A 25,924-nucleotide genomic window follows, 5' to 3' on the forward strand; every position below is an offset into this window, starting at 1 on the left:
AATGTCTTCTCTCTGGCTCAATGTAATTTTTTCTTCATATTTTCTTCAATAAGTGCGTTTGTCATAGACGCGGTAGGTATTATTTACTAGAATATTAAGATAAAAGCTGATATTGTGCGTAATTATGAAAAATATTTTGCTAAAGCAATGTTATCGTTTCAAAAGAAAAATCTGAAAAAAAATGGTCAGATGTATTAGCACCTCAGGATCTCAAATTTGCAATAATAATAAAACTATGATAATAGCGGCTATCATTTTGTTCTCCGGAGCCGTCGAATTATCTATCCTGTCTTTGAAGTAAGGGTAAGATTCAGAAACGCAACTAGGCGCGAACTATGGTTCTTATATGTCAAAATCCAATTCATTTTTCACATATGGAAATCAAATATGTAAACCTTTCTCTTAGAAATGAAAAAACCCGGAATTTCCAACCGGGAATAATATTAAAAGTTCAAGCCGATTTTTGAACCAATAAGTAACGTATTTGAAATTGGAACACGTTGAAAATTTAAATATAATATTTATTACTGCAAATCCTCTGACCTCATTTCGCGTTTCCTATGCCTCACCGACGTTAAAAATTATCGTGAGTAAGGCTAGTTTAAATTCTGTACGCGTTGCGATTGTTCATACTGTTCATAGTTAAAACGTGAGGGATAGATATCGGTTAACGCCTTTGCTAAATGCACGTAAATAGGTAAGGAAAATTTATTGTATACGTTGTGCTGGAATTTTAGTCGCTAGTGGCGAATGCAAATGTAGATTATAAACGTCATTTGTGTCATGGACATAGATGTAACTTTTTATATGTATTCAAAATGTCGTTGATCCCTTGGAAAATGGGACGGGCTTTAGTATGGGATGCTACTTGTGTGGACACGTATGCCCCGTCTTACCTCCTTCGGACAAGCAAAAAAGCTAGGGCGGCCGCAGAGCGGGCGTAAATAATAAACGGCACAAATATAAGAGTCTTTCCACCAACTTCGATTTTGTTCCCTTTGGAGTAGAGACTATTGGGCCGTGGGGTTCAAGTGCAAGTTCAAGTGCTAAAAGATTTAAGTTTACGCCTGGTAGATAGTACCGGTGACCACAGAGCTGGCACTTTCCTGGCTCAACGAATAAGTATCGCAATAGAGCGAGGAAATGCTGCCAGTGTCAAAAGGTACTCTGCCAGAGGGACCAAAATTTTTAAATTTTATTGAGATTTTTTAAAAATAATTTTTAATAATTTGTATTATTACTTTATAGGTTAAGAAAATTGTAAATACTGTATACTTGATTGTATTCAAAATGATATTATAAAGAGGACATACGTTTATTTAATAAATAAACTCTATTTCGACAATTATTTCGCCATTGAGATGCTAGAGTAACAAAGGCAATGTTTATTTCTTAATTATGAAAAAATATAATATATATTCGTTTATATATTGGCAGATAATTGGCCGAGATAAGGTAATTAAATGGCCTTTACTGTCACCAGAAAAGATATGATATATATTTCAGGCATGTAATGTTACGTTACTTATAAAAGCTGAAATTATATATTTAATTTATTTTAAAACAATCATGTTTTCTTTTTAGTTTGATTTTGTTTTCTAAAATACTGTAAAAAATTCTTTCCAGATTCAGAGATAGATTTAGCGAAATGATGTGTCAAATATTTGTCTTTTGAAGTTTTGTGCCCATAGAATTTTGCATACGCACGTAAACTTGTCTGGGTAGGGGGGTTAGGGTTAGGGTAGAAGGACTCCTTTTTCCGCAATTAGACTCGTGGTTGGTCCGTTGTGCGTACGAGTCCTGGCTAATTTAGCCAGCCTAGCTCCTTCCAGAAGCACAGAAGTCTCCTGGGCACTTCACAGGCTTCCCGGAGCGACCTCACCGTTCCGAGGATTTTTTCACGTTGATTAGCCACAGCCTCGCATTCCAGGACTACGTGGGTGACTGTTTCTTCTGCGCTGAAACAGCCTCTGCACAGGGGGCTGTCTGTCGCGCCTAGGATAAAAAGATGTTTATTTAGGAGGCAATGACCCGTTATTGTCCCTATCATTATTTTAAGGTTGGTTCTATTTAAGTTAAGTAGTCGCTTTGTCAGTTGCGGGTTTACTGCTGGCAGAGCCACTTTGGACTGTCTGCAGGCCGCACCATGCGACCATCGTTGTTGCTGGAGTTCAGCGGATCTCTGGCGGATCCAGGTTCGCACCAGCGAGAAGGGCAAAGGAAGGAGCGGATACGGGCCAGCAGGCATCATTCCGGAGCCTCTTCTCGCAAGCTCGTCCGCAGCATCATTGCCGAGAGATCCACTGTGTCCCTTTATCCACTGTAAGGTAACCCTATTGGTTCGGGTTATAGCCTCCAGTGCTTCATGACACTCCAGTATTAGCTTGCTGTTGGTTTTTTTGTTTCCGAGCGCCATCAGCACGGATGCACTGTCGGATACGAATTTAATGCAAAAGTCATTAATCCCTAGCCGCTGCACGGCTCTGGCTGCTTCGGTTAAGGCGACACATTGACATTGAAAGATCGTGCTCTGTGTGCCCAAGGGGAGGTGTATGTTGATGTTGAGATCAAGAGAGAATATGCCAGCGCCTGAGCCAGACCCTGTTTTGGATCCATCTGTATATATACGTAGCTCATTCACGGTCGACCGGTCATGTTCCTCTTCTCTCAGTTGTATTTGATATTTCCTGTTAAATATTAATTGGTTAGTGATTCTATCACAGGGCGCAGCAATAAGAGGTTGATACTCTGTTGCCCTGTTGAGAATCGCTGTGTGTGTACTGTAGTGATTTTTTCCCCATAGATCCAGTACCATAAGCCTGATAGCAGCCAGGGCTGCCTCCTGCTGTATGTGTAGGTCCAGGGGTAAGATCTGCAGGGCCATCTCCATTGCTGCGGTTGGTGTTGTTTTCATGCAACCGCTAGCAGCGGACAAAGCAAGCCTCTGGAAGCGTCCGAGTTTGGTAATTGCCGTTTGAAGTTCTGTTCTGGGCCACCAAACAAGGGCTCCATAGGCAAGCATTGGCCTAATTATGGCAGTGTATATCCATAATGTTATCTTAGGCGATAGGCCCCATTTCACGCCTAGCATCTTTTTGCATTGATAAAAGGCGATCGTTGCTTTGTTTAGTTTGTGTTCTAGATGTTTGTTCCAGAGCAGTTTACTGTCCAAAATCACACCTAGGTACTTGATTTCATTCTTGAGAATGAGTTCAGTGTTGAAGAGTTTCGGAAGTTTGTACGGTCCAAGAACTCTTCGGTTGGTAAAAAGTATTAGTTCTGTTTTTGATGGGTTGACAGATAACTCGTGCTCATTGCACCATCTCTCAATCACTTTGAAAGCTCGTCTCATGAGGTCACATAAGGTGCTTTCAAAGTTCCCAGATATCAAGATTGCTATGTCATCAGCATATCCCACAGTGAAGAGATTGTCAGCGTTGAGTTTTGTAATTAGTTCATTAACCACAAGGTTCCACAGTAACGGCGATAGAACACCTCCCTGCGGACATCCTCTGCTGACAATGCCTCGTGTTGTGGAGTTTACCGTGAACTGTATAGCTCGTTGTTTTAGCATGTTGTTTACCCATTCTATAAGGGTAGATGGTACTCCACATGACCTTAGTGCTCTGGTTATACTCGTGAAGTTTGTTTTGTCAAAAGCACCTTCGATGTCAATGAATGCACCAAGGGTTGACTGCTTTAACTTCAGGGAGTTGCCAATGCGAGACACGACGCTGTGGAGTGATGAGTCCGTTGATTTGCCCGAACTGTAGGCATGTTGATTAGGGTGTAGGAATTTGGATAGCGATACCCGGCTGCGTATCTCCAGGTCTCCTAGCCTCTCCATCGTTTTTAAGAAAAATGAAGTAAGGCTAATAGGCCTGAAGGACTTCGCTTGGGTATAGTCCTCTTTACCTGGTTTTGGGATGAATATGATTTTTACTTCTCTCCATTTCAAGGGTATGTATCGGTGGGCTATACAGGCTCGGAAGACAGAGACAAGATAGTCTACTATTAAGTTCCCACTCCATCTTAGTAGGCCTGGGAAGATGCCGTCCAAACCAGCCGCTTTGAATGGAAGGAAGGAGTTGATTGCCCACGTTACTTTTTCATTAGTGATTATTTTATGAGCTACTTGCCAGTCTGAGCTGTCGGTGGCTCTCTCTGAGTATGGTTGCCAAGCCTGTTCGTTGGCAATTATGCAACCCGGAAAGTGTGTTGCCAGTAGTAGTTCACATGTTTCTGAATCAGTTTTTGTAAATGAATTGTCAGGTTTTTTAAGACAACCGATCGAGTGATTGGGCTCTCTGGAGAGGCATGATTTCACCCTGGTTGCCTGGTTGTTGGTTTCAATACTGGTGCAGAAGTGTCTCCAACACTCCAGCTTCCTAGTACGTAAAAGTTTTTTGAATCGCCTTCTCGCGACCGTGTACTTGTCCCAGTCGGTGGGTAACCGTGTGTTCACTGCTCTATTGAACAGCTTCCTGACCTTCCGTCGGTGTCTCTCCAGTTCGGGGCACCACCAGTTATGTCTCCCTCCCCATCTTGGTATGGTAAGGGGACACGACCGTTCATAGCTTGTCAGGAGTAGGGACGTTAGGTTGTTTACATGTTTGTCTATGTCTTGTATATTTATGGTGGTTGGTATCGATAGTTTGTCTACCTCAGAGCTGATAAGTCTATGAAATTTTACCAAATCGGTTCTCCGTGGTATACGTCTAGGTTGAGGTTTAGGTAGCTCCCCTTTGATTGCAAAGCGGATCCACCTATGATCAGAGCATGATAACTCGTTGGATACGTGCCAGTCCTGTATGTGATCTGACAGACCAGCAGTTACCATTGTTAAATCAATAATAGTTTGCGAACGCGCGTTGATAAAAGTTGGTTTTGAGCCATTGTTTGCCAAGATAAGGTTATTGCTAAGTATAAAATTAAGCATGTCCTCACCTCGAGTGTTGGTACTAGCGTTACCCCATAACGTGTGGTGCGCATTGGAGTCCGCCGCGATGATTAGCTCCAGTTTCTCCCTCTCACAGTAGTCAGCCAGAAGGCCGAGTTCTGGAGTGGGCACGTCCTCGTCACCTGGTAAGTAGGCGGACGCCAGGACGACGTCTGGTTGATTGTTTCTGTGTAACCTAATAGCTGTAAGGTTCCTTGAACAGAGTTCGTTTATTAGAAATGCTGGTACATGTTTAGGCAAGATTATGCAAGTTCTAGGGTTACTTACGGAGGTATCCAGTAAAAGTTTACCACCGGTGCTGCCCAGGCCACATATCTTGCCATTCCTGATCCACGGCTCTTGGATCGCGGCGATGGTCTTCGGATTGGTCTCCAGCAGTCTGCGTAGGGAAGCCGACGCTGTCTGACTGTGCTGGAGGTTAGCCTGGATGAGGTCAGTTCGGCGATGGGGAGGAGCGCAGACAGCTGTCGCTGAATTCACTCCCCCCGGTCTCCTGAAACAACTCATCATCCGAAGTTAGTTGCACCGGTGACGGTGGATGTGTAGCTACCTCCATAGGGGCGTGTGTCCCGGTGACCGAAGCCGCCCCCGTCAGAGACGTGGACGGCCCCGACCCCGACGACGCCACCCCCGATGTGCTGGTAGTTGTTGGTGGGGCGTTGGCCACCTGCGAGGGTTCATCTCTATCCAGGATGCGGATATAGATGTTCCCCATCAGGTAGTACAGACGCCGATTACGCTCTTTGATTTTAGGGATCTCAAACTCTGGCACACGAAAGAAGAGGGACACGCCTGTCGGGTCCTGAGTTCTTCGTTCGTGTGTCAGGGTCCATGATCTGATGTTGAGGTGGCGGTTTTGCCTCGTGATCAGTTTCCTCAGTGTTTCCGTGTTGCCACTGTAGTCTGGTACATGTAGCAGACACGGAATCCTATTCGGAATCGCCGATTGAGGCCGAACCACCAGCCTGGTGTCAGGTACTGGATTTGTGATGACATCACAAGTCCCGGTCAGCCAACCCAGAGTGTAAGTGTCCTCGCACCAAGTTTTGAGGACACCATCCGAGAAATGGGCCTTACCCCGGAACCTGATGTCGTTGGGCTCGGTAGTTAGGGTAGCATCAAGATCCGCCAGGAGCTCGTCTTGAATTTTACCCTCGATTTGTAGGCGGATGTTATCCGCCTGTTCTTGTGTCATATCCACGAAGGGCTCAGTCATCACGGCAACACAAAGCTCGTTAGTTTTGTATGACGCTGCCGCTTCCGCGTAACTGGCCGAGGTCCCTGCCACCGTCTGAGGCTTGTTGGGTTTGACCCTTTTACTTTCCCCAGTCGGTGTTACGGTTTCCTCTGGCCGGTCGCGCTTCTGGCCCTTCGTGGCTTGGTTGGTTTTGGAACTCTTAAGTCCCTTGCCGCACCCAGAGCAGCTAGGCACGGGCGCAGCAGTGGATCTTTTAGGCTTCGGTGTCCTTTTCCCGCCTCTCTCAACTGTGGTTACAGCGGGGGCAGTTCCAGGTTTCACAGGTGGCCTCGGAGCGCCGGTGACCAGCTTCTGCTGTTCCGGCGCCCTTATGGCTCTCCTGTGCCGTCGCCTTTTGGAGTTGCTTACGACCATTTTGAAAGTCGGCTCCTGAATTGCGGTCTTCAGGGCCGACATATCCATGGTCGTGGTTATTGCACTGGACGTGCCCACCGTCGCAGCCTCGGTCTGCCGCATCGCTCTTGCCGCGGAAGCCCCCCCTTCAGACGCAGACAGTGCTGTATCATCGTCCGGGGTTGCCATCTTTGGCTCGACCGACGCAGCCAACCTGGCCGCAGCAGTGGTCACATCCTTATGCGGTTGTATAAGGGATTCCATCGGATTGGGCACGGGCCGGAGTGCAGCCCGGATTGGTGCAACCCCAGCCGCTGCCCTCTCCTTTGGGGTCCCGGACGCTGCCCGTGAGGGTGCATCCATGTGTGTGACAGGGGCATCAGAGTAACGCGCCACTGGTGACTTGCACCGCGACACGTCCAAAGACGCAACCCTGGATTTGTTGGTGTTAGTGTTTGTTCTGTTAAGTTTGTTTGCCTCTTTATCCATGAGGTGATATGGTTTGAATTCACCTTTGGAGCTCTCCACCCGCCACGGAGCCCTCACGTCGGGGACGTCCCTTGCTCAGCAAGCGACGTCAGAGCTACTCCTCCGGTATAGAGCCGGCAGGTAGGGAGGCAGACGCATCTGCACGCAGCAAGGAAGTACGGAGCTGTTCACGCCACGAGACTATGACGCAACTCACCCCGAGTCCCGTACCGCGCCGACGGCCCCCCCCCCACATCCCGACTCTCGCTCGGCAGCCCGCTTATGGGATGCCACAGCCGGTTGACCGTGGTTAGCTTAACCCCGGCCTCCCGTGTGAGGAGAAATCCAGACCAAAGAGGTGTGTTGTGTGCAGCGCACAACTGTTCCGGCGCACTACTCCACTCAACCCCCAGGATTCCTTCATCCTCCCGTACGGGTCCCCGCGCACGGCACAAACACGCGGGAGGTCATTTACTGTCCACCGTCCTTCCTGTTTGGACGATGAACTCGCAAGGACATGACCTCTCCATCCCTGCAATAGTTCGCTTGGCGGTTTTAGTTACGTCTAATACATAGGGTATTAGACCAAGAACAGGGTCGGCAACCTCGAGAAGGCTAGTCCACCAAACTTGCTTTGAGGGGATCATAGCGACTTGCGCTACCCCCAAAAGCCACGCCTCCCTATCCATCAGAAGGATGTGGTAGGGTGGGTTTGCACCTATGCTACCATGCAAGCATGTCGTACTGGGAACCGTAGAAGCATAGACCCATACCCCCCCCTGTCTGGGTAAAAACTTGTCTGGGTAAGACTTCCGATTGTCTAATCGAATACGTTTTTAACCGTCGGTTGTCATAACTCAAACACAGTGTTTCATTGAAAATTATTGTAAGCTCAAGATTTAATTGAATTTTTCATATTTTATAGATTCAATCGTAGCTAACAATAAATCTTGCGTTCCAAAAAATAAAACCAAAGATAAGAAAACTGGGCTTATTAAAGAACACAAATGAAAAGGCATACAAATTGTAACAATAATTATGGCAGTTGCATTCAGCCAAGGTCGGGGGCTGTACGCTGTATGGTACTTCAAACAGTTAACCACCTACTTGTAGCCACCATTGTTAAACATTGGTAATTGGGGTGCTTTTGGTTTGACCAAATTATATCTGTCCTATTATAAACGCAGTGTTTTCTTAGCCATATAGTGTGCAATTCTCAACTGTATGGGTATAATTAGATTTGATATATTTCTTTGTTTCGTTACATATAAAAACAGGTTACATAAGTTATTAGGCAACTTTTTTTTTTAAATAATTATAAAGTTCACAAAAAAGAGTGCGTCTTTACTTGCATTACAATCTAGCCTATACAATAATTATGGCTAATAAGTAATATTATGTTGATTTAATTTTATACAATACTAGTGAATAGCTTGAACTAAGGTCATGTTCAATAAGTCTTAGTGTTTTATAATGATTAGACACTATGTTCGTGTGTCCGAGACGACTAACGCTTAAAATTCTAACTAAAACTAAACTAAAATATTAAAAAAAGTAATTAAAATAGTATTATTAATATGTAAAAGTTAATTAGTGCGTCATAATTAATAAGTAGCTAAACGAAAAAAATTGCTTAGAAAGAAATAAACAAACTATTTTTCGATTCAAAATGTCCCCCTTTTTTCATTTATGTTCAAAATTGTTCACTTAAGAAACTTAAATGATAGGCTTTAGAAATAAATTACTAGTAAATTGTAAACTATACAGTATAAAAAGCTGAAATTCAAATTTAACTATTTTTTTAACTACCCTTTTACTATCAAATGCCCCCCGTGGGGCGTGGAACCCATGATGGGAAACCTAATGAATGATGATCCAAGATCATAACAAGTAGTACTGTACTCTGAATGCCTTTTTTTCGTTCATCAAGTATTAACGGATGTAGATATCGTACATGACTCCACGGTTCATATATCAAGTTACTTTCTAAGAAATCTCTTTGTGATACGTAATCCGAATACAGAGGTACTGTACTGTCGATGTGTGCTATGAATAACATGTGTGATGTCTTGAGAAATTTGTTTGCTCTAAATCCTTGAATTCAAGGTTAACGGGACTTATTAATATTTAATCAAAAGAGTTGCTGTAGTGGTCTAGTTGGCCTAGTGGCTTCAGCTTGCGACTCTTATCCCTGAGGTCGTATGTTCGATCCCCGGCTGTGCACCAATAGACTTTCTTTCTATGTGCGCGTTTAACATTTGCTCTAACGGTGAAGGAAAACATCGTGAGAAAACTGGCTTGCCTTAGTCACAAAAAGTCAACGGTGTGCTATGTACAGGAGGCTGATCACCTACGTGTTACTTGCCCAATGATCATGAAACAGATACAGAAATCTGAGGCCTAGACCTAAACAGGTTGAAGTGCCACTGATTTTTTTTATTTATTTATGATTTTCAATTCAAGATATAATCATTATTTTATATATTACATACAAATATAATGAATGTAAGTATTCCAATATTATACCAGAGATACTTTTATTAATTTAAAATAAAATCTGCTTTATAAATATAAAAAAAAATATGTTCACATCAATCTTTGGATAATAAGTAACACAAGTTGTTGTTATATTCTATTTATAATTGAAACATGCATATTTGTGCTTTCTAGCGTAGTATTTTTAGTACTTATGTAAGACTATGTCAATACACAAAAATATTTAGCGTAAATACAAAAACTCCAGACCGGATAAACACGTCAATCTTTTTAACTACTGTTTAAAACCGATTTAAGTGTCTCTGTAATTACTCAAATCGACGGCGAGCTTTCAAAGGCAGTTCATTAACACTGAATAATCCTTTGAGTTAACGAACAGACGATTTACCACGATATTAACGGCACGTGCGACGACGATATTTTATCTAGTATCAAAACTTTGAAATATGTCAAGAAAAATCTTGCTCTCGTTTCACACTTTATACTTTAGGTAAGTGCATGGATAGTACTGTCACGACTACTGCAATAGAAAACTATGTTGCCATATTAAAAAATAAATTAAAGTTACCATAAATAAAATTAAGTCCTCTATTCGAGTACTACATATTCCGGATAACAGTAAGTTTATGTTATTTTTAATAGTAGTACACGACCTCTGACATTATACTCCAAATTCTTCCATATGTCTCTCATTTTCACTACTATTTTACAATATTTTCCCGGTATCTCTTTCTTATCTTCCCAGGTTTCTGAAGAGATATTTATTCAATCTAGGCATGTTAAAAATGCAAATCTCATCTAAAGATTGCATAGTTAATGAAGTAGTTTACCTCATTGTTAAATCTAGTTTGTTATTGCTTAAACCTTTCGAAACATTATAACTTTAGTTTTATCTATTTTATAAGTTTTCATAAAAGCGGCTTTAAAAACGTGTCTAGATATAAGTTTGTTACATTCTAGGAAATAATGTATACTGTATTGTCTTTGATTAACATAACCTTTACACATTTAAAGAAAAACGCTTTTTACCGGATTAAAGATATGTATTATTATAAATTTACAACTATTTGACATAATTTTAAATTTATCCGACGTTTCGCGTGCTTTACAGCGTGCGTGGTCACGGTGACTGAAGACAAAAGATGTTGAATGTCAAAAGGTATCACAGCTGCAGAGAAAGTTGCATTATCTGTATTAATTTCCCCGGAGTTGGTATCGACTAAAAGATGGAGGGTTTTGGCAAAAATGGCTCACGGTGTCCTCTATTTTCGCGGATTGTTTTTCTTTTTGAGATTTTAATTTGGATATTATTGGATCCCAGGTGTTTGACAATTTTAGGCCGTCCAGCAGACTCAAAGAACACATTGCAGACATAAGACATAGACGACACACAAAATCAGCAGTCTGTGAACACATACTAGATAGGCCTAATCACTACATACGCTTTGACCAACCGAAAGTACTTGCGAAAGAGAAAAGATTCTTCCCAAGATTGGTACGCGAAGCCATTGAAATCAAAAAACACCCCAATTTCAATAGAGAAGACGGCCTAAAATTGTCAAACACCTGGGATCCAATAATATCCAAATTAAAATCTCAAAAAGAAAAACAATCCGCGAAAATAGAGGACACCGTGAGCCATTTTTGCCAAAACCCTCCATCTTTTAGTCGATACCGAAGCGATGACGTCATTATTCTAGGTGACTTCAATCTAGGGTTCATTAATTGGAGATCGCTAAATAATGAAGTTTTTATGACACCTTATAATTATAACAATACACTTGGCTTTGCCTTTATTGATTTTATGTCTATGAATAGCCTAAAGCAATTTAATAGTATAGGTAATAGCGATGATCGTTTCTTAGATTTAGTATTAAGTAATATGTCTAGTATTAATGTATCAGCCTCCTCCGACTCGTTAAGTAAAATATACGCGAATCATCCTAGTTTATTGTTAAGTATTGAATATTCTAAAATATCTTTTTTGCGAACGAGAGGTAACACAAAACTAAATTTTTATATAGCTGACTATGTGTCTATAATAGGGGATCTGAAAACCATTGATTGGAATGATAGCCTACGCGCTCATGATGATGTTAATGATATGGTATCTGAGTTCTACAAAATTCTTAACACCACTATAAGCAAATTTGTTCCTAAAACGACCATCAAGAAATCTAAGTATCCGGTGTGGTTCAGTTCTTCCTTAATAAAATTACTTGCTGAAAAAGAAAAAACACGTAAGAGGTATCGAATATACAAGAATCCTCGAGACGAAATAGAGTATCGCATTATTAGAAAACGTTGTCACAAACTTTATGATGATTGCTACACTAAATATAAGCGAAATATTGAGGCAAGTATTCCTAATAATCCTAAATGTTTTTGGAGTTTTATTAAAAATAGGAAAGGTGGTCACTCATCGCTTCCCTCTTGCATGAAAATGGACAATGTTACAGCCCAGTCATCACCTGATATTGCTAATCTTTTTGCATATCAATTTTCATCTGTATATACATGTGATGAATCACTTGTTGGCAGTTCCACTCCAGACGAAATTGGCAATGTTGACGGCCTAATGTCTCTTAGCTTCAGAGAAGATGAAATATCTAAGAAAATAAAAGGTCTTGATGCTAACAAAGGACCTGGACCAGACTCGTTTCCCCCTATCTTTGTAAAACGATGCAGATTTGTGCCTAATCTTTGCCCCTAACTATTATTTATAATAGATCTCTTAAAGATGGTGTTTTTCCTGAAGTATGGAAAAGGTCTCGTGTTCTACCTGTGTATAAAAAGGGAGATATCACCGACGTAAAAAATTACCGTCCTATTTGTATTTTATCTTGTTTTTCCAATCTCAAAATGTTTAGACGGCTGTATCATTGATGAGCAACATGATTTTAGAAAAGGCCGTTCAATTCAAACGAACCTCATGTCTTTTGTGACTGAAACATGTCAGGAATTAGATCGTGGGCGCCAGATTGATGCTATATATACTGACTTTAGCAATGCTTTTGACAAAGTCAGTCACGCGTTACTGATTCAGAAGCTTCATGGTTATGGAATGGGAGAGAATTTGCTGAACTTGTTTAAGTCCTATCTTCGTAACAGGCCTCAGTCAGTAGTTGTTGGAGGCGCTGAGTCTACTCCCTATATTGCGCGATCTGGTGTTCCGCAAGGATCCCATTTGGGACCGTTGCTATTCTTACTATTTGTAAACGACGTTAGGAATCATATAAAGCACTGTAAAGCGTCTCTCTTCGCTGATGATTTAAAAATTTATAAAGTTATTAACACTGTCTGTGATGCTGCTCTAGTTCAAAGTGATCTTAATGGTATACAACATTGGTGCTTTTTAAATGGTATGATCCTCAATATAAATAAGTGCTTTCATATTAAATACACAAGAAAAAAAAAACCACTTGTTACTGTGTATAAGCTTGACAGCGCGCCATTGAAGGAGGTTCAGGAGATTCGTGACTTGGGTGTTATTATTGACAAAAAATTAACGTTTACATCACAAGTCAATAAAGTAGTCACCACATCCACACGAATGCTTGGATTTCTTAAACGGAATGCGGATTGTTTTGGTTGTACGACTAAAACAATTTTGTACAACGCTCTGGTGCGCAGTCATGTTGAATTTGGCAGTATTATATGGAATCCACCATATGCGATCCATTCGCAACGCGTGGAAAGCATTCAAAGATCTTTTACGCGGCACCTAGCTTTCATAAGCAGAGGATTTTCACATAGGCACCCGTACCATCAGCGACTCAAAAAATTTAATATGATATCTCTGTACAATCGAAGAACTCTAGCCGGTGTTACCTTCTTGCATAAATTACTCAATAACTATATACAGAGCAGTGACCTCTTACAGGAAATCAAATTTGTCGTCCCTCACTCATTCCCTAGGTTTAAAATCAATAATATCTTTCAAATTCCTTTTGCCAAAACCAACCTAGGAGTTCAGGCACCTCTCGTTCGAATTCTTCGCGATTTTAACAAATTGAACACAGCGTATCCAGAGCTGGATATATTCGGTAGTGGGCTGATCGGTTTTAGAGAAAGCATTTGCAAGTGCCTTTCTCAAACCTAATTTCGCTGTTTTGATGATGATTTTTCATTTTTTTCTGCTCTAAGTGCCAACAAATTTCTGTAATTTTTTTTAATTTTATTGTGTGCTTTTACTATCGTATATGTTTTAATTGTAATTTTTATTTCTATTTAATTTTTATTTTTTTGTGAAACTTATGCGTACATTAATTGTCACACATTTTAGATGCGAGATTTTTTGTAAAATAATTAGTAATTTTAGTACTGTGTGTGATGTTATAAGCTTAAACTAAATAAATAAATAAATAAAAATACCAACTCCGGGGAAATTAATACAGATAATGCAACTTTCTCTGCAGCTGTGATACCTTTTGACATCCAACATCTTTTGTCTTCAGTCCACCACCACGCACGCTGTAAAGCACGCGAAACGTCGGATAAATTTAAAATTATGTCAAATAGTTGTAAATTTATAATAATACATAACTTTAATCCGGTAAAAAGCGTTTTTTTTAATGTACACTGGATATGTAGCACTATACATTTTTGTGCAACAAAATAAAGAATTTCTGAAATTGAACCATACACATGAATAGTGTATGGAATACATAGTCACTTGTGTTGCATTATTGAACTGTAATATATCCTGCATGGCCATTCTCAATACCCGATTTATGTTCAAACCCAACCTGTATCAGATTGACATTAATTTAATAATAACTAATAATAATAATTATTAATTATTTTCTCCCATATAACATTTGAAATAGATAGTACGATTACAATTAAGACTGGTTTCTAAGCTAGGTAAGAACCTGTGATAATAACCATTCCACAGCAAAGTCATACTAATTCATTACAAAAAAGTACATATATGAGTAGGCAAACAATAGATAAAACACTTTAATCTTTAAACCTATTTATGTTCATACAAGGTCATCATTCATACGGAATAAAGTAGTACAGCCACTGAATGTATGTTTGTAATGTAACGGGGGGCACGCGGGTAGCAGGCTCACCTGATGTTAAGTCTGTGCCCATAGACTCTTACATTGGCAGAGGGCTTGGAAGTGCGTTGGCGGCCTTTGAAGAATTGATACGCTGTTATCTTGAAGGACCCTAAGTCGAATTGGATCCGAAATACATCGTTGGAAATATATGCTTAACGAACGAGGTCCGATGCGCTAAAAGTACGTGAAAACATGAAAGACTATTGAAGCATATATCTATCTCTTTTATTCGTGACACATGGAGAGGCGTTTATAAACATTATACAGATTTAATTTATAAAGCTTGGTTAAAGCTTTTTGTCTGAAGTACACATTTAAAAAAACATGTCGCCCCTACCTCTTGAATGAAAACAATTGCGAATTAGTCATGGTTCACACTCATTATAGGCCACATAGATAGCTGTGTGAGTGGCATATCGCACACAACGGTATGAGCAGTCACGGGTTTATCGACACGCTGAGGTAGCGCATTGTACCGTGCGCCAGAGTGTTGTTTCAAGCTATAAGAAAAAAGCGATGTGATACCCTCATTTTTCAAATATCTTCAGACATTCCTCCATCCGTCCTTTAGTTACTCCATCCCTAATCCCAGCTCTAGTTACATAAATATTAAGAGTTAATCCATGCCTATTGCCTAAATATACAACAAAAACAACATTGACAAACGTAAAATTAAAAAATCATCGTTTTGGTCAGAGTCCAGTCCAGTTCCTATAAAAAAGCATGTTTAAATTCTATAATTTTTGTTTAAATCAGTGGTGCTACAACATTTTTATGTCTTGGCCTCAGATTTCTGTATCTGTTTCATGATCATTTGTCAATCTAATAGACAAGTAGGTGATCAGCCTCCTGTGCTTGATACACGCCGTCGACTTGCGACTAAGACTAGCCGACTTCCTCACGATGTTTTCCTTCACCGTTCGAGCGAATGTTAGCGCACATGACAGAAAGTCCATTGGTGTAGTCGGGAATCGAACCTACGACCTCAGGGATAAGAGTCAACACTGCTGCTCTTGTTTAAGTCAAATATAATTATATGTTTCTAAAATTATATTTGAGTGAGAATAAAATACACGTAGTGGTCTAAATATTTATTAACTTTTGTGCATTGATTTTGAAGTTTTTACGCATTCAAGGCTTTCTTTTTGTATCTCTATTTAAAAGCTACCGCTGCGCTGCTAAACAACAGGTATTCAAACCGAATAAAAGCTAGTACGAATCGCTTATCACTTAATCCCCACCGGCGACGCCACGTAGCTGACATTTTGGGTTGGTATAGTGTGCACTGTAGTGTTAAAATGCGTTCTTTGCATAGCCCTCTTTTTAAGTCGTCGTTGTAAAAATTCTGTGTGAACTTGCACTTTACGGCCGCTACGTTTAATATCTTGTATGTTGTGTATTTTATTGTTATATCACATTTTGCATAGTTTTACGTTCATTATAACCGCCAAGGTTCAGTTGGTCACACACTTGGTTTATTTAATACTTTGTTACTCGAAACAATGATCATTCATTTTTGGAACCTAAACCTAATTACTTGGCTCTTATTAAGGAAGTGTGAAGACTACGTTCAAATGTGTCAGCTCCTGGCTGTTTGTATGAAGCCCGAATGAGGCATGAAAGAAACTCCTTTTTCTTTCATCTTTTCAGCCAAGTAGATGATTAGTTTTTTTATATATAACAGGGGGAAAACGGGCAGGAGGCTCACCTGACGTTAAGTGATACGCCCGTGGACACTCACATTGCCATAAGGTTCGAAATGCGTTTTCGGACTTTTAAGAATTGGTACGCTACTTTATAAGAACCCTTAGTCGAATTGCTTCGGAAATACTTTAGTGAGCAGCAGGTTCCATATAGTGGTGGTGCGCGGCAACTGCCTTTAGAAACTTAGCGTGTGTTAGAGTTGGAGCAACTATTGTTTCGTCAAGATCGAACCCAATATGACTTTCAAGCGATTCATTTATTCTTCTATAAAGAGATCTGCTATAGTGACCGACTTGATCTAGATCAGTTTTTAGAACAAAATTTAATCAAGTTTATTTATCAGCTATGGACCAAAAATGCTTCATTGACTTCTATGAAAAATATATTAGGATGCCAATGTAACAGTCGATAAATAAAAATAGCCTTTTAATTACGTATTTTTGGTATTCTCAAACATTGAGGAACAGCATTAACTATTGAACGATTTAACTGAATTCTCTTGTCCAGTCTAGCAGTACACACTTGGAAAGTCTGTCGGCTGATTGCTTTTCCTTGTGAAAGGAAATCATCTCATGCACTCTCCGAAATGAAACCAATATTATCTTGTACTCTGTATGTCATTAAATTTTTTATTTATTTCGTAATCCGACAGCGAACAAAAATTATATATTATAACAAACAATTACACTAAATATAGAATACATAAGATATACATACAAAAAGGTTCAAGTATTTACAAAAGGGAAAAAAACAATAAACATTCAATACATTTAACTAAGATCTACCGAATTTGGGTGTGTTGTGTGATGGTGTAAAAGTGAGGGTAAGTATGTGAAAGTGTGTATGTGGGGTATGCTCATGATGCAGGTGATTTTGATTATTTTTTTTGGTATTAATACATACCCCCTTTAACCATATTCCGCGATAGCTTAAACAAGTCAAGGCTTAAATATTTAATACTATACAAGGCTTAAAACTGAGTTTAACTTATACTTCAGTCAAAAATTCATTGGTTTGTTTTTATTTATAGAGCAGTGACGGCCTAATGACTTCAGCGTGCGACTATCATCCCTGAGGTCGTAGGTTCGATCTCTGGCTGTGCACCAATGGATTTTTTATGTGCGCAATTAACATTCGCTCGAACCTTGAAGAAAAACATCGTGAGGAAACCGGCTTGCCTTAGATACAAAATTCTTGCCTATTAGATAGACGAATGATCATGAAACCAATACAGAAATCGGTGACCTAAAAAGGTTGTAGTGCCAGTGATTTATTTATTAATATTTTGTATTTATTTCTAATCTGTTATAATTAACATAAGATTGCTTAAAAGATGGTGTATAAATTAAATACCACAAAAAAAATTGGACATGACAATTGTAGAGGCAAAGGCGGCAAAAACTTCACAGCCATATATACCATACATATATACCATGAAAATGATTAAAACTGTGTAAATTGAACGTCTTCTTTTATGCTTGCGTAATGCAACGAGTATGTTAGTCGATATAAATAATAAACAATGAGTGTGAGGTTTGAAAGACTGTTGTTGACTAAACATTTGTCAGAATTATTAAACATGGTGAGAAAGTGATTTCATGAATATTCAAGGCCTGACGTTACGTTTCCGCTCCACCTTTTTTATAGAACTGGGGGCAAAAATAGGCTCACCTGTTAAGTGATACCGCCTTTTGAAAATGGGTACGGTCTTTTCTTGCTCCCTAAGTCGAATTCGTTCGGAAATGATTCCTAAAGTGACTTAAGGAACGCTCAGTTGTGGAACGCCGGACGTGGTGGTGATAGGGAAGAATATGGAGTATCTTTCGGAGGTTAAAATTTAACAATTAGGTTTTGCGTATGCACATGATATAAAAAATGATATATGAAATTTATAAACATTTTTAGAATTTCAGGCTTTCTTAATTTAATAAGCGTGGCGATTTCCTAAATCGTCGGAGTTACGCCTCGAGAGTATAGCCAAACGCAGGCTCTCTTCAACTGTTACATTGCATTCATTCATTACATAGCAATTAACATTTCATTATTTTGCTTATATTTGTTGTATGCTTGGTTAATATAGAGTAAAACTAAAATCCTATTTAAAGGATCCCGATGATCCTGGAACCGTACAATACTATTCCCAAAATTTACAAAGAAAATACAGTAAAGGCTGGGAGAGGCCGTTTATTACAAGTGCTATGGTAAAAATTAAAGCGTGACTGAGCTCTTTAATTACGCACAAAGCACATAAATCCCCAATCACACTATTCAAATATGAAGCACAAATAAACCCTACAATTGTTGGTTACCTTACATTAGCAAGGAACGCCATTGTTACAATCAAAATACATTTAATACCACTAATAATACTGAATGGAAACTATATTGTATGAATAATTATACTCAAGAACAAATGATAGTCTTCGCGAAAGGTATTGTTCATATCGGCGTATACGTTCTACAGTTGTAATACTTTCATGGGCGGCGGTATCACTTAACATCAGGTGAGCCTTCTATAAAGAAAAAGTACCTATTTCTTTTAATACCTTTTTGTATAACAGCAAATTTTGTACCCGTCGTAGCCAACCTTTACCTATCTACATAATTAAGTACTATCATTGTGTTCATTGGTCGCGAAGTTACCTACCTAGTTAATTACATACTTTTTATAAAATAAAAAGGAAAAAATTAGTTGGAATAAATTTCATACAATCTTAAATTTATTTATATATATAATTCAATATTACTGTATGTTAGAACTCTGTGGTACTCAAATCGGTAAATAGGTTCGGTGTCGTATGCCCTAGATGACGGCAATTTGCTGCCAAGCTTTCTTGCGAGGGTTTCAGAGCGTGTAACATTGATGTTGTGTCAGTAATAAAAGCTTTTTGTGTCTAAATTTCCGTGTCAATGTGTGTTTTTATTCAACAATTTAGATTAATTTATAAAATAATGTTTTTTTCTTACCAAAAGTACAATTATAATTTTTTATTTAGATTAATTTAAAATGAAACTCAAACTAAAACTCTAAATAACTTTATTCATATAGTAAACAAGTACAATTATGAACGTCAAAAAGAAGTTGGATTAATTGTAAATTTACATTTACTACCAGTTCGCAAGACAAGGGCGTAGAGCGGGCAAGAAGAACCGACAAGAAACTCTCCGCCACTCATTTTAATCGCTAAGTTTTGAGTCTTACAAATTGTTTGAACTAGAGCAAATCAATCCCAAGGATTAGGATCATTTAAATATTCGTCAAATTTATAAAAAGCTTTATTCATTAATTTACGTTTAACGAGGGCTTTGAATTTATTTAGTTATAATTCTCTAATTTCGCTTGGGAGTTTGTTGTAAAAACGAATACAATTTCCATATAATAAAATAAGAAGCCTTTTATTTCTTGCATTCCATAGTAAGTTTCATTAACAGTGAGCATGCAAAATAAATTAGAAAGAAATAAAAATTAATGTGATTATGATTAATAAATAATTTGATTGTAATAATAAATTTAAATCCATTACATTTTTGTAGTTTCATTTAAAAAAAAAACATATAAGGAGTGGTTTATCTTCTGGAGCCTGGTTGGTAAAAAATAATGAAACAATTATACCCCTCTCTGTCACACAGTACCGCCAGTACCATAAAAGGCTACAGACTTTAATAATCATTTTCCTATTGGATATATGAAAAATAAATAATTTAAATCGCAGAAGCTATTCTCAAATCCTAGAAACAATAGAAGACATTTATTTTGTGGTTACGCTGCACTTTGCTCGGATTTAGCAAAAATGTATGAACAATTTTTCATAACATCCATTTTCTGATATTGCGTCCGCACACGTGTTATGCGAATGAAAAATATTTCAGTTTGGTTTAATATTTTATGCCGCACGGTGTGTAAGTGGAAAATTATATTTGGAAAACTTTGCATTAATAACAAATGCGCCATGCATGAAAATAAACTATAATTATCTCTTTGGTTGCACGTGCAGAATATTAAAATTGTAAAATTAATATATTTAAAATAATGTAATACTCTTGCGTACCTGGACCACGTGTTGCACCATGACCGCTACCACCTCTTTCAATTAATTATAATGGCTAAATCCGGTGTAATCGGCGTATAATATTAATTTTACATACCTACATTGTTTGAAATATCTATCAGCAGTTGACAGAATTCCGCTGCAAATATTGTTTGTCAAATTAAGTAATTATTATTTGTATTAATAATACCACTTCGATTCCTATTCAAGTGAAGATAAAAACGTCTATCAGCACAAACAATAAAATAAAATATAGGAATAAAATAATGTAGACAGACTTTCAGACATTGGTGCACCTTACTGAGTTACTTACAAAAGTCTATATACTTGATGTGTTTAAAAGTAATGTATTTTTTATAGAACATTAAAAAGCTAGCAGGGTTGTATGTAAATTCAGGGTTGTCTACCAAATTAGATTCGGTTTGAGTGAAGTTAATGAATTATTTATGCGGGCTAATGGCGTGTAGCCGACTTGTGATACGTTTTGACAGCCTTAATTGTGGCTGTAATAGATACAGTTGTAATCCATTTAGTCACTATATTTAGATAATAATTTAGCTGATAGTAAAGAATTACGCTACGTTTATTACCGGAATCGCACTTGCGAGCCTTAATAAGCCTGTTTGCCCCTTTATTTAAATTACCAGTTCTTCTCGTTTGATCTTGATTGAGAACAGTAAATATAAATTTAAAAAAATAAAAAAAAATCAGTGGCGCTACAACCTCTTTAGGTCTTGGACATTTTTAAATTTAATAGGCAAGTAGGTGATCAGCTTCGAGTGCCTGACACACGCCGTCGACTTTTGGGTCTAAGGCAAGCCGGTTTCCTCACTATGTTTTCCTTCACCGTTCGAGCAAATGTTAAATGCGCACATAGAAAGAAAGTCCATTGGTGCAAAGCTGGGGATCAGCCGTCAGACAGAAGGCTGATGGTGATCAGTCTATGAAATGAAAATCAACAAAGAGACTAATGCAATCTGTGGTCTGAAGGTAGCGCCACAGATTATTATTATTACAGATTAAAAATATTATCTATTCTTATATTACAGAGTTTATCTGCTCTTATACTCCCTTATTCATTAAAAAACTGCATATAATAGCACTCTTTCTAAAGATTAAAGTACTCTTTCGTCTCTTTCTGGCCAATCTGTGTTTACGCTGTGTTAAAAAAAGACAAGTCAAAGCTGCAATTAGACTTATTTGTTTCGAATAGGATAATTATTCTCTACAGACAATATCGCGTCATGAGCTAGTGCACGCTTTTCAGTAGAGGTATGTTATTTCAATAAAAAATGTTCCCAATTTCAAAAGTTCAATTGAATTTTAATACATAATTGTTTTTGTACAACCATTGATGTTAAAATAAACACGCGGCAATCAGTCAAGTCTTGCCGAAAAATATTCTGAATTATAATTTTTATGTATAATGTGAATATGTATCAACTTTTCCACAAAAAATGGTTTACGGAAAATTACGTTCTAGGGTAGATTTCAGTTAATTAAATGTAATTTAATTAATAATATATTATCTTAATTATGTAAATTAATGCGTGAAGTGAATTCTGGCAATGTTTGAATACATTTTTGATTATCGAAGGAAATTTACGTTCTAAGTTCAGATCAGCCCTGCGATTCTGTAACTCACATAAACAATAAACTACAAGCTCCCACCTTTTCAGAATGCCAAATCATAAGATGACTGCTTCACGACTGATTTGAGAGCGACCGCCGATGCGAAAACCGCTGTGTGAGTTCGTGAAGTGAGTTACAGAATCGCAGGGCAGTGCAACCTGCACCACAAATATCAGGGAACTAATAATTGCAGAAGCATGGTAACGCATTCCTTTTATTTTTAAAAACATCGTGCCAAGCTTGCCCAGAAGGATTTAAACTTTGATTTTGGCAAGAGGAGGTGACTCTCGTTATTAGATGAAAGAATGAACATTTTCTTGTCTTTTGGCCGATCAATTCTTATTGGCCATGTACATCGGTTTTACAGAATTAAAAAAAAAATGAATTCACTTCACGCGTATTTATTTACATGTTTACAGTTCAGACCATTAAATTTCATTTAATGAACTAAAATTGACCTTAGAAAGTGTAAATAGCTGCCTATTTCTTTACAAAAGAGTTTATTATATTTAAAAATTTAAAGATAATGGTCGTTCGTGATGTGAATATAAGAGGCGGTATTAACCTCAATATATTAATATAATGTTTTTTACTACCGTTTGGCTTAGTGGTCAGTTCTTTGATTCCTGCCTTGCGATTCTGTAACTCACTTTTCTGTAGATGAAAGAATGAAAATTTTCTTGTCTTTTGGCCGATCATTTCTTATTGGCCATGTACATCGGTTTTACAGAATTAAAAAAAAATGAATTCACTTCACGCGTATTTATTTACACGTTTACAGTTCAGACCATTAAATTTTATTTAATGAACTAATATTGACCTTAGAAAGTGTAAATAGCTGCCTATTTCTTTACAAAAGAGTTTATTATATTTAAAAGTTTAAAGATAATGGTCGTTCGTGATGTGAATATAAGAGGCGGTATTAACCTCAATATATTAATATAATGTTTTTTACTACCGTTTGGCTTAGTGGTCAGTTCTTTGATTCCTGCCTTGCGATTCTGTAACTCACTTTTCTGTAACTCTGTAACTCTCTTAACTGCTTCACGACTGATTTGAGCGCGACCGCGGCTACGAAAACCGCTGTGTGAGTTCGAAAAGTTAGTTACAGAATCGCAAGGCTGATGAAAAATTAATATTATTGGGGGTTTGGGCACCGATATTTATATGATGAAAACACGTAAACTGTATGTTAAAAACGTTAAAATATAAATAAAGATAAAAAAGCAAACAATTGTTCACAAATGCAGAGAAAAGCAAAGATTTTCATAGTTATATCGCAATGGCGTTTATACTTTTTGACACGGTATTTAAACCTGAGAGCAGTGTTGGCCTAGTGGCTGCAGCGTGCGACTCTCATCCCCGAGGTCGTAGGTTCGATCCCCTGCTGTGCACCAATGGACTTTCTTTCTATGTGCGCATTTAACATTCGCTCGAACGGTGAAGGAAAACATCGTGAGGAAACCGGCTCGCCTTACACCCAAAAAGTCGAGAGCGTGCGTCAGGCGCAGAAGGCTGATAACCTACTTGCCTATTAGATTAACAAATGCTCATGAAACAGATACAGAAATCTGAGGCCCAGACCTAAAAAAGTTGTAGTAGTAATAGTCATCAAGTTAAAACCCACCGCTGACATAGTTTTAAAGATACATTTTCTAACTAGCAAAATTCCCGTGACGAGGTTTTCACCAACTTTTTTAGTTTGAGCTTATCACGGCTCGTTTTCCCTTCTGATATATTTACGACACAAACTTTACTCATTAAATTCTGCTGACATATTTCCTGAAGATAATTGTATGAAAGACAGGTGTTCTGGAAAGTTTGAAATGAAAGTCTTACTGGTTAAAAACACGCCACATAATGTCATTAAAACTAGCAGTTCCCGTTCGTTTCGCCTTGATATGATTTTTACCTACCTTTTTAGTACATACATGTGGAATATTTTGCTATGCCCTATAGGGACTGTTCACTTTTGCGGAATAAAAACTTAAGTACTAACAACTAATGCTTTTTTTTACTTAGCTTTATTTATGGAGAGAAAAAATACGATGGCTTATAGCTACAGTAATAAATTAAAAAAAAAAAACCACTTGGTCCAGCCTTCTTTGAGTTTTCCGCTTAGCAACATATTTTGCGATTCATTTTTAATTATATAGAGATTATTATATACTATTAATTGAGCACTTCAGTTATAAATATCAAATTGACAACATATTTCAATGGAGTTTGTATATAGAAAAATTATTAATCTAAATGTTTCCTATGCCATACAAGTGATATAGCGCTTATAAATAAAAATGCAACTCAGATTCGAAGGTATGATCGCACGGTTAAAACAAACGCAACACCACGATTGAATATTTTATAGTTAGTTATAATAATAAAAACTTTATTTACGACAGAGTTAAAAGTCTAAACCTAGAGTTAAAAAACCTAGACCTCTAAGAAAAATGGATTGAATTTATAAAAGATACTACAAACGAAGCTTACTCGATTTTTAAAAAATGAAAAATATAGTTTCTTTAAGATTCGACTTTGAACATTACCTAAGCTGTACAATTACTAATATTTTCATTATTTCTATGTAAATTAATTATCTTTATGTTCGCTCTATTATAAAAAGATTAATTAAGTTTAAAAGCAGCCCTGCGATTCTGTAACTCACTTTTCGAACTCACACAGCGGTTTTCGCATCGGCGGTCGCTCTCAAATCAGTCGTGAAGCAGTCATTTTATGATTTGGCATTCTGAAAAGGTGGGAGCTTGTAGTTTATTGTATATCAGAATCGCAGGGCAGTGTTTTATCAAAAGTTGAGAGGAATACTTATTTAAAAACTCATTCTAATAATATTTTTTTAATTTAATTTAATTGTTTAATTCAGAAAACAAGGTTCCATAACAATGTTAGTAAATTACAGCTTACTTAAATCTAAGTGTTAGTATGTTTACATTAATTCATACCGGAATCATTCCGCATGAAATAGAGGAACAGTGATTCAGGTATGGGCAATCGACTCGGTCCGCGATAATGCAGAGGATACCGTTACCGCTAGCTCTCACCCTGCGCACCAAGGATGCACATCTCTTGCGTATGGTGGCGTAAAAACAATCCACCCGCGCCTCAGCAAACATCCCCGATGCGCTGCAGAATCGAGGCAGCCGCAACAGCACCCTAAACGCATTATTATATTGGATACGGAAAGCGTTGTATGACAATCGAGTATATTTCGACCATAATAGAGTCATACATTTTATGATAACTAACAGACATCATTCTTTAAGAATGCGGTGATAAAACTTCATCAACTGACAAAGTAATTTAACAAAGAAACTTTTGTGTTATTTTGTTTACAAACTAAACCTTTTGAGTTACCAAAACTTGGGTAATGTGATAAGCGCAAGTGCGGTATCACACACGATAGTGCCAAAACATTATAGAACACTAAGACTGTTAGTAGTAAAAGTAAGTAATATAATAAAGTAATAAGTAGGAAATTAAGTCTTCATAATATTGATTATTAAACATAATTATTGTATAGGCTAGATTGTAATTTATACCTCACTCTCTCGTGCACTTTTACTTTATAGTTAAAAATATTATAGTTTATGGTATAGTTCATGTATAAGATTTCCTGGAATCATTTAACAGTTTGTTGAATTCCATATTTAAAAGTCATCTTATGGCTTAAAAACAATTGAATTCACGTTTTCCTTGTTTAAAGTCACTTACGTCTAAATGTATTCAGAGTCGAGACTTCCGTTCTAGATAAAGTGCTATACGTTTTTGATATATATGTTAACGTAAAATTGTAAAAACTGTTAGATTGTTATCTATCTCGCGAGATTATAAACTGTCGAAAGATTGTGAACCTCATTTTTTAAAAATGAAAATCGATTTTTTATTCGATTTCGAGTTTCAGTTGAACAGTTATTTAGAAAAAAATAATATACTAACC

The 25,924-nt window shown here is 37.8% G+C and overlaps 1 long non-coding RNA gene and 1 pseudogene across 1 annotated transcript; one reads left to right on the plus strand and one right to left on the minus strand.

The window, feature by feature from the left end:
* Nucleotides 1-25,924, plus strand: part of LOC125062089 — a 302,676-nt pseudogene that overhangs the window by 229,195 nt on the left and 47,557 nt on the right.
* Nucleotides 1,941-5,678, minus strand: LOC125062090. Its single transcript, XR_007119174.1, has 3 exons — nucleotides 5,228-5,678; nucleotides 4,948-5,153; nucleotides 1,941-1,995 (listed from the first exon to the last, which is right to left on the minus strand). It is a non-coding gene; the product is annotated as an uncharacterized LOC125062090 (long non-coding RNA).

The sequence above is a fragment of the Pieris napi genome, chromosome W (genome assembly GCF_905475465.1).
Source record: "Pieris napi chromosome W, ilPieNapi1.2, whole genome shotgun sequence".
NCBI lineage: Eukaryota > Metazoa > Arthropoda > Insecta > Lepidoptera > Pieridae > Pieris > Pieris napi.